Source organism: Lissotriton vulgaris, chromosome 5 (genome assembly GCF_964263255.1).
Source record: "Lissotriton vulgaris chromosome 5, aLisVul1.2, whole genome shotgun sequence".
In the NCBI taxonomy this organism is placed as follows: Eukaryota; Metazoa; Chordata; class Amphibia; order Caudata; family Salamandridae; genus Lissotriton; species Lissotriton vulgaris.
Genome location: NC_141693.1, coordinates 849,793,206 through 849,806,540, shown reverse-complemented (window position 1 = coordinate 849,806,540; position 13,335 = coordinate 849,793,206). Strand labels below are relative to the sequence as shown.

The 13,335-nt window shown below is 46.3% G+C and overlaps 1 pseudogene; it reads left to right on the top strand.

Moving 5' to 3' along the window:
* The first annotated feature begins 1,193 nt into the window (after positions 1-1,193).
* LOC147711686 (uncharacterized) lies at positions 1,194-4,984 on the top strand (annotated as a pseudogene).
* Positions 4,985-13,335: the final 8,351 nt, after the last annotated feature.

The window sequence follows — 13,335 nt, the reverse complement described above, 5'->3', positions numbered from 1 at the left end:
CTCGGCCAGGTCGGCCAAGTTAGGTATAAATCGGCCACAGTACGTGGCCATCCCGAGGAAGCTTCTCACCTCGGTGGGGTTTCTGGGCATGCTGGCATTCTGGATGGCTTCCGCCTTATTTGGGTCAACTCGGAGCCCTTCGCGCGTGAACCGGTAGCCGAAGAAGTCTACCGCTTCTTGGTAGAACAAACACTTTTCCTTGTGGAGGGTTAGTCCATGTTCCTGTAACCTCTGTAAGGTGGCCCTCAGATGTGCATGGTGTTCCTCCAGCGTGTTCGAGTAGATCAGAATGTCGTCGCTCAAGTTGATGACCCCACTCAGCCCGGACAGAACTTCCCTTATTGCATTCTGAAACACTTCGGCTGCCGATGACACTCCAAAACTTAACCTCTTGTATCTCCGGAGCCCGACATGTGTGGAGAAAGTCGTGATGTATCGGCTGTTCTGATCAAGTTCCAACTGGTGGTAACCCGCGTTGAGATCAAGTTTAGGGAACCACTTCGCCCCGTTGAGGTCAGCGACGATGTCGTCCATGGTGGGCGTGATGTGGCGCTCCCTTTTCACGGCGGTGTTTGGCAGCCTCATGTCGACGCACAGCCTTATGGCACCAGGCTGCTTGGGCTTCGGGGCAACCACCAGTGGAGACACCCACGGAGTCGGTCCCGACACCTTCTCGATGACATCGAGTTCTTCGAGCTTCTTCAGCTCCTCTTCGACCTGAGCGCGGAGGTTAAACGGCACTCTTCTGTGACGCAAGGCGACGGGACGGATGGTGGTGTCTATGTGTAGTTTGATTTTCTTGTCTTTGAGCTTTCCGAGGCCGCTGAAAAGCGCAGGGAAGTCTCCTAGTATGGTCTCAGCGTGTGATTGGTGGACTTGGTTGGCGAAGAAGACCAGCCCGAGGTCTTCCGCTGTGTTGCAGCTGAGTAGTGTCCCTTTTTTTCCTTCAGTCACTTGGAACCGGGCCTCCGTTGTGTACTCCCCATTACGAATGGTGGTGCTGATGACGCCGCGTAGCGGCATGGGTTCGGTGCCTCCATATGTGTATATCCGAGCGTTCGTCGGGGCTAGTGTGGGTTTAGGCGACATCTGTTCATACTGGTCAGAGTCCATGGGCTATGGGGGACCGGAGCGCCAGCTCCATTTCGTCTGCTCTGGAATTCGACAGTTCATGGGAGCGGGCAAGGACGAGAATGGCATCCAACGTGATGCCTGGTTGTCTGAGGGTGAGCTTCCGTAGAAGATTTGATTTGCAACCTACGATGATCTGGTCCCTGATTTCTTCACGTGGTTCTGTAAACGGGCAGCTGCTTGCCAGCCGGCGCAGCCTCGCATAATACATGTCCACTGATTCGGCCTCAGTTTGCCATGCCCGCTTAAACTTGAACTTCTCATAGTCTGTGTTGACCTGGGGGTCAAAGTGGGTATTCAGCGCGGCCACGGCCGCGTCATAGTCATTGTCCTCGCTAGTGTTCGGGAGAGACTCGAAGAGGTCATAGATTTCTGGGCCTCCATACAGGATCAGAAGTTATCTTTTCACTGTGTTATCTGTCTCTCTGGTGCCTCTAAAGTAGAGGTTCAAGCGCCCCAGCCACGCCTTCCATCGCGGCACCGCTGTTGCTGGGTCCGCAGTCTCGCTGAATGGCGGAAGCGGGGCCACTCCGGTGTGGGCATGGCTGACTATGCGAGTGTCTTCTCCGCGCCGTGGAGGTGGGCGTGGCGTAGCGGTATGTGCGGCCGACCACGTGGGCGCACCCCCTGTGGCGGCGTCGTTCATGATGTTGACCCTCCCTTGGATCACACCCCACCTGCGCGGGCCGTGTAACGTGGAACGAAGCTGGGATGGTGAGCAATGATAGACCAGTTGCACTTGCCAATGCTTGATGGCACCGTTGATCCCTGTGTATTGACGTGCAAAATGATAGGACCGTTGCACTTGCCAATGCTTGATGGCACTGTTGATCCACCGTGATGTTGTTTTGTTTGCCTTTCACCTCTATCTATATTCTTTTCCCACTCATGAGAGCCCAGGCGCGCAGGACACGGCAGGATACTGCAGAGGGCCAGACACGCGTTGGAGGCACCACGTGTTCGTGCCTAGGGGCTGACGTGCAGCGTCTCCCCTGTTCACCCCTCCCCCTCCGGGGCAGCACGCTGAGGAAGCGCACTCGCGCTGGATGTAGAGCGGGGCAAGCCCGCGGACGGCAGCATGTACAGCGCGGGCGCTGGGGCCGGGCAAAGGCTGAGGGGCGAGGCACTCACCAGGCGGCTCCCGCCAGCTGAACGCGCTCCACCCAGGGAGGCGCGTGGGCGGGGAGCCGACTTCGAGCAGGTACAGCAGGCCGGCGGACGAGCTCCGCGGCCCGGGAAAGCAGCTGAGCAGGGGCGGCCGGCAGCAGACGACAGGTGAGGAGCGGACAGCTCCGGCAGGGCGGCCAGGCACGCGTGGGAGCAGAACCGGCCTCGTCGCCAGTGTGGTGGGCGAGGTCAGGGCCTCGCACACAGCGTTGATTAAAGAACGTGACACACACACAAAGTAGTTTGGTATGCCGGAAAGACCCCGAGCGGTCTTCCGCGCTTTTAATATATACCTCGGGGCGGACCCGTCCCGAGGGTGAGGGCGTGCATGTGTGTGTGTTGTAACAATGTAGGTGAGAGGCCGGGTGGCTCTCTACATCGGGTATGACAAAGTCATGGGCAATCATGGCAATGGTGACATGAACGAAAATGGTGAAAGGCTCACAGATCTCTGTGCGCTGAACATTCTGGTGATACGCTGTAGTTTATTCCTATACAAAAGGCAATGTGGATGTCACCAGACCATTCAACAGAGAATTAGATCAACCATGTCTGCATTGACTAGAGGCAGGGTGTGAACGTGATGAGAGGAGCAAACATGTCCTCAGACCATCACATTGTCACAGTCAAGCTGGAGCTAAAGCTGAAGAAGGCATGGCTGTAACCAACAAACTGATGTCAGTAATATAACAACCCCTCCTCAAAGATGCACAGAAATAAGGTGAATATTCAGTCACCCTCAGCAACAAGTTACAAGTCCTGTAAGAGCTAGAGTACAACAGAGAGCCAGTAGAAGGGCAGTGGGATAGGATCAAAGAAAGAGTGACATCAACCTGCCAGGAGGTACTGGGCCCCAAGAAACACCAGCATAAAGAACAGACCTTCACTGGGACTCTCCAAAAAATCCAAGAGAGAAAGGAAAATAAAGTTTCAGTCAATACTAGCTGAACAAGAGTAGAAAAGGCAAAACCTTAAGGCGAGTACATGGAAACCTACAATGAAGCAAAGTGAAGCTTAAGAGCAGACAAGTAAAGGGTAACCAATGGTCTTGCCAGAGAAGTCCAGAAAGCAGCAAGCCATGGAAACCTGAAAAAACTCTACGACACAACAAGGAAACTCTCCAGCAGATACAGCAAGCCAGCAAGCCTAAAAGACCTGTTAAATGCAAAGCTGTGAAGTTAAGCTAACAACAAAGATGGTCAGAGCACTTTGAAGAACTGGTAAACCAGCTTCTGCTGCAGAATCCACCAGGCATTAGGCCGGCCGACAAGGACTTTCCAATCGACTGCAGCAGGCCAAAAAAAAGGAAGAAATATGGCAAGCTATCAGACATCTGATAAATGGGAAGCTACCAGGGCCTGATAACATTCCTGTGGAGAAACTGAAGGCAGACATTGAAACATCAGTAGACAAGCTCTACCCTATATTTGGAAGGGTCTGGGTAGAGGAAAAGGTGCCATCAAACTGGAAGGGGGGATATAACATCAAGATCCCCAAGAATGGTGACCTGAGAAACTGCACAAATTACAGAGGGATAACTCTTCTATCAACCCCAGGCAAAGTGTTGAACAGAGTCACCCTGAACAGGTAATCAGTTGTGAGTCCATAAAGCTGGCTTCCAACGGCCAGATTGCCACACCACGCATCATCATTGAGCAGTTGATGGAACAGAACTCCTCCCTCTAGGTCAACTTCATTAGCTAAGAGAAGGCATACAACAGAGTGGACAAAGAGACCTTTTGGAAACTCCTCCTCTTCTATGGTGTACCACATGAACTTGTATGAATCATCAGTAACTGTAATGAGGTAATGACCTGCAAGATCACCCTTGGAGGGCAACTCACAGAAGCCTTCCAAGTGAGGACGGGAGTCCACCAGAGTGGTTTGCTCTCACCTTTTCTCTCACTATTGGTCATAGACAGGTTCGTGGAGACATCAAGAGTAGGGAGAAGAAATGGGATCCAGAGGACACCTTGGATTTAGCTTGAGGACATGGACTTTGCAGACTACCAGGCACTACTCTACCATACCCAGCAGCAGATGTAAGAAAAGACCAACAGTGGGGCAGCCACATCAGCATAACCTGCCTTAACATCCACAGGGGAAAATCCCAGACCCTGCAGGCTAACACAGTGAGCACAGCTATAGTCACTTTTACAGGTAATTCAATGGATGAGGTTGAGGACTTCACCTACTTGGGCAGTGTCATAGATAAGTAGGGCAGCACAGACATCAACCTCAAGAAAAGAATCAGCAAAAGCAAGGACCACATTCAATCAGATAAAGAAGATCTGGAGCTCCAATGACCTAATGTGGCAAACCAAGATCAGGCTTTTTACAGCAATGTGAAATCAGTCCATCTGTATGGAGCAGAAACATGGATGACAACTGTGCCCACCACCAACAAATTCCAGAGCTTCATCAACTCCTGTCTGAGGAAAGCTCTCCAAATCAGCTGGCCAAACGCCATCAGCAACAATGACCTAGGGCAATGACTTTCCAACTCTCTGCCCATTAAGAAATCATGAAAAGATGCTGGGGATGGATAGGTCACATCCTCTGCAAGCCCACCTCAAACACCACCGGGCAAGCCCTGACCTGGAACCCACAAGGAAAAATGAAAAGTGGACGGCCAAGAAACAACTGGTGCGAAGGCCTCGAGGATGACTGCAAGGAGATACCATGAGTCAGATTGAAAGAAAAAGGCCAAGACAGAGATTACTTGAGAGCCCTGGTTTGATGTTCTATACCCCAGGAGGGGTAGTAGGTATAAGGTTAAGTATACCAGAGGTAATTCTTGGCATATAAGGTACCTGTGTGAAAATGTTGACACCAACACACTGGAGGTATTTCTTGGCCCCATTAGACTTCTTTAAGAAGAGCCACTGCAAAAGTGTTAAACGGAATTACACCAAATTTGGCAGGAATGTTGATCTTGGTCCACAGATTTTGTTTATTGGTATAAATAAGTTCAGTAGTTTTTGAGAAACAAAGGTTTAAAAATATTTATATATCTGGACAGTTGGGTCCGCGAGAGTCTCTCAAGAGTCTTTTGGGAGCGCCAATTTAAAAGTTGAGTTTTCACATTGGCCCAGGGAGCCTTTTTTCCTTGGACCATCTTGCTCCCACAGACTCAGACTCCCGCAGGCACTCTGATTGGCTGCCAGCAACTTGAGAAAAATGCTAGCAGCCATTACAGGACTCTTGGACAATCCATAGTCCGGAAGTAAAAAAATATGTATATAAGGGGGTAGGGTAGGGATACCCTGCCCCTGTAAGGCCCATGAAGTAACCCAGAGGTAACCCCCAGGGCCAAAATGAAAATAAAATTAGCAAATTTAGCCACAATCCTTCCGGAGTCACGTGGGACCACCGCAAAAAAAAGGAAATGTCAACTGCCTTTTTCTAATATATATATATGGGGGGCACACCCCTGCTCTCTGAGCTGTTTTTGGCCCCAGGGACCCCATTCCCTGGGGCCCAATGCATTGAATAAGGGGAGGGGGTCCACAGCCTCGTTTCCAAGTTGTTTTTGGCTCCTGGAACCCCATTTCCCCAGGGCCCAATGTATTTAAGGTTCCCCTGACCTGAAAAAGCCCTTAGGACCCCATTTCCCAGGGCCGTCAGTTTAATTAAAAGGGAAGGGCACCCTATCTCCTTGAGTCTTTAATGGCCCAGGGAGCCCAGCCCCAGTACACAGTAGTTTCCCTTCACGCACTACAGCAGGCAAAAAAGTATGCGTTTGCTTCCCTCTGGCAGGTTGGATTTTAATTCTCCCACCTAACAGGCGCAAACACGTAGTCTGATTACAGCTGGGGGGAGGTTTGAAAATGCTCTCTCCAGCTGGCAACAAACTTGTGCTCTGGTACCCTGCCTGGACTGATGCAGGCAGAGAAACATAAAACATAAAACTCCCACCCAGACGGAGCAGCATATGTAGCTGTTCCCTCTGGGTGGGAGCAATGCTGGCTCCCGCACCATGTGGGAAGCGGCCAGGCCATGGGGGCCCTGGGTCTCCATCTGTGGCCCCCAATATTATGCATGATGAGTGGCCCGGGTGGGCACTGGGGCACCCACCTATAAATAATGGAGGATCTGAGGCATGGGGTCCACGAGGCTAACATATGCTCAGAGAGGGCGGCCATGTGGCTCCCTCCCCTTTTAAAAAACAGATGGCCTGAGGGATGGTGTTCCTGGGGCCAAAATAGGCTCAGGGATGTTGCAAAACACGCACAGCAACAGGTGATGGGGCCCCGGGGCCTGAGAATGCTCGGGTATGGGGCACAATGCCCCCTACAATTTTTAGTAAAATAAGGCCTTGGGGGATGGGGTCCCAGGGCCTAATAAGGCTCGGGAAGGGTCCAGGCGCACCTCCACTCGTTTATAATGTAATGCGGCCCTGGGGGATGGTGTCCCTGGGACCTAGTAAAGCTCAGGGAGGAGGTGCACGCAGCCTCTCTACCCTTTATAATGTAATGCAGCCCTGGGGGAAGGGGTTCCCGGGGTCAACATAGGTTTGGGGAAGTATTGCAATCACTTACAATTATCATGGGGGCATATACCACATTTAACTAAGGTAATCTGAGCAGTCTTGAAATGACTATAAATGCAAAAACAGGATCTATGACAATACTCATATCACTGGAATAATATAGTCATTAAAAAATGACAGTTCCTTAGTAATGTTATGGCCCACTGGAAATTTAGAGTCCCAGTCCAAGATGTATTGGCATTCAAGCTGCCATAAAGTCCTTTCATGGTTCCCTCTGTCAGTGTATAGAATGTTCTCAATACCAAAACTTTGCATTAGATCAGGATTGTGGTTTTGCTCCTTATCAAAATGTCTCACTACAGGGTAAGCAGTATCACAATTTCCCAAAGCTCTCATGTGTTCCAAAATGCACTTACGTACTGGAAAAATGTTCCTTCCTACATATATGCACTCACATGGACATCTAAGAACATAAACACAAAAATCACTGAAACAAGTAAAATGTTTCTGCATCTCTCTCTACCTGTAGGTAACACAAAAGTCTTGTAGTTTTTACTAAATTTGAACACCTTACATTTCTTACATTTATAGAATCTATTGCTAGGTTTTAACCAGCATGGGCCCATCTTATGTTGTAAGTAGCTTGAAGTTATGGTATACTTCCGAGCTCTAGTTTTAGGATAGGTTATACTAGGATAAGGAGTTACTTCGGCCTTTATTAAGTGCAAATGTTTCATTATTATTTTACGAAATCGCTGCTAGCCTTGTTAAAAGTGCGAAAGAAACAAGCAGATCCCTCCTCTGAAACTTGGATTTCACTATGGGAAAAGAGGCAATCTTGTCTTGTTACTAATGGCACTCTTTGCTCTGCACTGCAAAGTATTTTTTCAGGATAGCCCTTTTCCTTGAACATCTCTCGATTTTGTCAGTTCTTCCCAGAAATCCACTTCCATACTGCAATCACATTTGGCTCTCAGGAACTCCCCATAGCGGATGCTCTACTTAAATTTAGTAGGGTGATGACTGGTCCCATTGAGCACAATATTTCCTGCTGTTTGTTTATGGAAAAGGTTGGCAATCGTCCTCTTCTCAAACAGAGAAGCATGTATATCCAACATTTCAACATGAGGGTCACTACTACATGCTGTAAAGGAGAAGATTTCAGTTATTAATTTGGATATCACTAAGAACATGTTCCGCTTTACTCTTACTAATATCCAAAAGGACAAACACATCATAAATACAGCAAATCCATAGAGGTATCTTTGGGATCCAGTGTTCAAGATTTTTGCTGACCACCTGCTCCTCCCACCAGCCCAAAAAGATGTTAGCATAGCTGGGGGCAGTGCAGATGCCCATAGCTGTTCTGGACAATTGTCTGTAAAGCTGCCCCTCAAGCAAGAACAAGTTGTTATTCAGGCAAAACATAATCATGTTTAATAGCATCTCAGTGTGCTCCAAAAAGTGCACTGGTCAATATTCAAACAAAATATCTGCATGCTTCAGTGTCAAGTTGGTGACCAAAACAAGTGTAAAGCAAAGCAGCATCAATTGTAAACATAAGATAACTACTCTCCCGATTAATATCATGGGTCTTATGTAAAAAATCAGTGGTATCCTTGCAATAAGATGGCAAACTCATAACTATAGGAAATACAGAGTAGTCAAGATAGATGGCAGTAATTTGAGGAGACAATTGGGTGTCCTGGGAATCCTGTAAATTCATGGGAATTTTTCTACAATTATAGTCATGGAATAACCAGATCACCCTCACAAAACAGAGGTTAAAGTAAATTTTGCCCTAAGGTAGCTATAAATTTCGCCCCAGCAATGCACAGTTTTCTCATCAATAATTTAATTGCAAATGTTAAAGTAATATTATCAATGATGTCACACAAAAAGTAATGAGTGATGTCATATGTGGGTTAGCAGTGCATTGTGAGGGTGCAAGTAATATTTATCTTAGGGAAAGACACATAGGGGTCCATTAGGATGACGGTCGAAAAACCTCCACATGGTAGTGGTAAAAGACCGCCCGCAAGGACCGCGGCATAACCGCCCGTCCTATTAGGATGCTCCGCGGTCAAAATCCGACCGCAGCGGATGGATTCTGGCCATTACCATTGAGGCGGTCGCTGCTGCCAGCAGCACCGCTGCGATGTTAAAAGGAGCATGTCCTGCATCTCCCTGCACTGCGGGGCAGGCACTGCACAGTGCCTGCCACCTGGCACAGAGAAATGCCAGTGCACCCACACCCCCCTAAAACATTGGGCGCCTGCAAAAGGCCCCCAGAACATGTCTCTGCATGCCTTTCCATTGCAGTTCCACCACTGAGGAAAGGCTGGCTACCGCCGGCATCATAATCGTGCAGGCGGTGTTTGGCCCTGACCCGCAACAATTTTAGCAGTCCAGCACAGCCCAGCAGACAAGTGGGCGGACTGCAACCAGCGGAAATGTGGCGGGTGGAAAATCACATTGCCGTGGTCACGACCGCAATGCTAATTGGACCGGCTGTTTTTCGGGTTTCGATCGCGGGCGAATGGCTATCGCCGGTACAGTGGTTGTCACCATCAGACCAGGAGTGGCTATTCGCCCACCATCCTAATAGACCCCATAGTTACTTGAGATAACTATAAATGGTGAATTTCAATGGTTCTGTATGTTTCAAATGTTACATTGTCTTTTTTATTTTATTTTTGAATTTTTTTTATTGCCAACGTTGGGTCAGTGTAGCATAATACATTCGCAAAATCCAGATATATACATCCAGAAACTTCTTGTACAATTGATTGAATCCAGCTTGAAAAATTAAATTAGTTCATGACATAATACATAACTCATAAAGCTATTCCTCTATAAACTCTTTAAGTGCCCCCATGTCAATAATCCAATCTTTTTTTTCCTTGCCCCTTTTAAAGCGTATAAATTCCATTCTAATTCATATACATTGAATAATTTTCTTCTCCAAAATTCAAACATAGGTGATTCAGGTTGTAACCATTCAGTAGCTATACATAGCCGAGCTATAATCATTGCCACAAACAAAAAATTCTTGAATTTACACAAGTCCGCATTTTCATTTATCAGATTGGCTCCCCCCGGTTAACATGAGTGCTGGGGATATTTTTAAAGGATAGTGAATAACTTCAGTTATGAATCTTTCTATACTTGAAATGAAAGACATCAATTTAGGACAGTTGTAAAAAATATGAACAATATCTGCCTCTTCCCCTCCACACCGAAAACACTTTCCATCATATTTTGGGCCCCATGTGGCCATTCGTTTGGGAGTATAATATAATCTGAATATAGTTTTATATACCTGTGCTTTCATGTTGGCTGACAAACAAATATCTTTAGCCATCAAGATGGTATCTGCAATATTCAGGTCAGTTTCCGCCAGCTGATTCTGCCAGTATATATTATATTTATTCAGGTCATCAGGTTTACACTCCAACAATAACCGATATATCAGGCCAATCTTTTTCTTTGATTGAATTGCCTCTATTAGTTTATTAGGGGCAGGTCTATTTAATTTCTTTAAAGAAAAATCTCTAAGTTGGAGATACTTAAAAAAAAAGGAATGGGGTATTTGATATTTAATGTTCATGTCAGAGAAAGCTCTAAATATTCCATCCGTCTCATATAGGTCTCCAATTCTTACCACCCCTTTCTTGCTCCATTCCTTAGCCACATTGTCCCAAAATATCAAAGGAAGTATCTTCTCCACTAGAAGCGGGGTGTGGTATATAATTTTCTCTAGCTTCATTATATTCTTAACTTTTCTCCAGACTTTATATGCTGAATCAATCACCTTAAATCGGGTATGCTTGTAATAGTTCCCTTCCAACTCTTTTAACAAACATCCCTTTGAGTGTTCCCCCAATAATAAATAGAATATTGAGGGATACTCTGCCGGATTCTCAATTTGTTCTCCAGTCAATAGAATTTGCATTCTTTATAGAAAACATACATAATAATAAAACAAAAAATCCGGGATCCCCCGCCCTCCTCTCTCTATCGGGAGTGTTAGCCATTTCATAGCTCGCCTGGTTTTCCCGGGTGCCCATAGAAATTTAGTACATAGAGATTGCAGTTTAAGTATATGGCTAAAGGGAATTTCTAAGGGAGTACTACGGTGTATATATATAATATTTTGGCTAATACATTCATCTTGATGATGTTGCCTCTCCCAATTATAGAAAATTGGAGTCTCCCCCACCTATCTAAAGATTGCTGAATTTGTTGTATTGTCTTGACCCAATTAACTTCCACTATCTCTCGTGTATGTGATTTGATTATGATTCCTAAATATGTCACTTCCGAGATTGCCCTATTATTATTTAATTGAACGTTATCTGTACACAGCACCTGCGTTTTCGCAGCATTAAGTTTATAGCCGGAACTGTTTCCAAAATCGGTGGCTAAACGTTCAATCTTTATCATTGCCTGCCTAGGATCAGTAGTAATGATAGCTATATCGTCCGCATACGCGATTATTGAATGAGGTATATTAGAAACAAAAAATGGTTTACTATGTGGTGACTCTAGTAATTTAATTTAAAAAGGATTAATGAATAACGCAAAAAGAAGTGGAGAACAGGGACACCCCTGACGAGTACCTCTTGTGATGACTATCCTTTCCAATTTTTGGCCCATGGCTGCGACTCTCGCATTAGGTGATCGATAAAGTACCTTAATAGCTCTTAAATTTTTTTTACCAAATCCCATTCTATTCATGACTTCCCACAAATAGGCCCATTCTACGCGATCAAACGCTTTCTCAGCGTCAAGTAATATCAGCGCAAGATCTCTTTTCTCAGTTTCTGCTATGTCTGTTAGAGTAATCACCTTGTTAATGTAGGCTACGGTTCCTCTGTTTGGGATAAACCAATGCTGGATCAATGATACTAAAGGTGTTATGACCTTAGACATACGGTTTGCTAGCATATTCGAATAAATCTTACTATCGCAGTTTAGTAAGGGTATGGGTCGATATGAAGCAGGCTGTTCTGGGGTTTCCCTTTTTTGGCAAAAACAACAATTGAAGCGTCATCCCATGACTGTGGAACTTTCCCCAATTGTGCCCTTCTAAAAGTCTCCAACATGAGAGTTTTTAGAGGTTCGAAAAAGCATTCATATACCTCGCCTGGAATAAAATCGGGGCCAGCTGTCTTCCCATTAGGAGTATTTTTAACTGCTCTCTCCAGTTCTTCCATTGAAAAGGGTTGATCTAACGCAATTTTTTCTAGATCAGTTAGTTTATTAAAGGTAACTTCATGCAAAAAAATATCGGGAGCTAAAGTAGACTGTTTACTTGTATAATTCTGTGTAGAATTGATACAGTATTTCCAATATTTTCTGTGGGTCTTCAAATATTGTCCCATTTTTATCTTGTAGTTTTACAATTTGGCGAGTAGATTCCTTCATTTTTAATTTTGAGGCCAGGGCCCTACCTATAGCTTCCCCATACTCATGAATATACCTCCTGTATATTAGACTAGCAGCCCGTCCCAACCTTGTCTGGGAGCAACAGGTTTCCCCGACCCCCGCCCGCCCCGACATTGTCCAGCAGCCCGGGCCCCCGCCCGGCCTGTCCCCCGCCTGCCCCGACCCCCGCCTGCCCCGACATGGGTCCCCTTACCTCAGCCGCCGCTCCTCCCGCCTGTCTGCTGCTCGCACCGCCGCTGGCCTGTCCGCTGCTCCTCACGTCACCGCTCCTCCCCCGCGCCATGTCTGCCGCTCCTAGTCGCGCTCCTGGACACTGCTCCTCCCAGCGCTCCTGACGTGATCACGCACGTCGCTGCCGGCGCTACTTCGGAGGGACTACTTTTTTTTTTTACTGTAAATTTTGTAAATAACTTTTCTTAAAAAATGTATATAGCCTATAACCATCTACACACCGTAACGATTCCAACGGTGTATCGGGTGTGTGGATTGGCGCTGTGGTTCCCGAGTTTACCCGCCTCAAAGGCTGAAAGTTCTTCCTTTATTATAGTAGTATAGATATTTCCGAGCTATCTCCTCACACCAAACTCCTGTAATGTTAGCGCAGCGTTTGGCAATTAAACCCTCATACTCATGAATTTTAGTCAAGTTATTATCCCCCTTCTCAATTTCTGTGATTAAATGTTCTTCAGCATTAAAAAGCTGTTCATACAAATCCCGCATTTTTCCCCGTTGTAAATTCTGATGATAAAATCCATAGCTTGTTGTTTCCACTCTAAAACAAGCTTTCCATGTATCCCATATTATCTCAATATTAGCCGAGCCCATGTTATTCTGTATAAATTCTGTGATCCATTTAACCATGACCTCTCTATATTGTACATCCAAGCATAGTTTCCTGTCAAACGTAAAGTTCCTATTCTGTTTCATTTCTCCTACATGGGCAACCTCTATTGTCAGTGGGGAATGATCCGATGTTACCCTGGGATATATCTGAATCTTTATATTAGATTGAATGCTGGCTGAAGTGAAAAAGTAGTCCAAACGATCAAATTTCTTATGCGGTGAGGAATAATAGGTATATCCTGGTGCAGTAG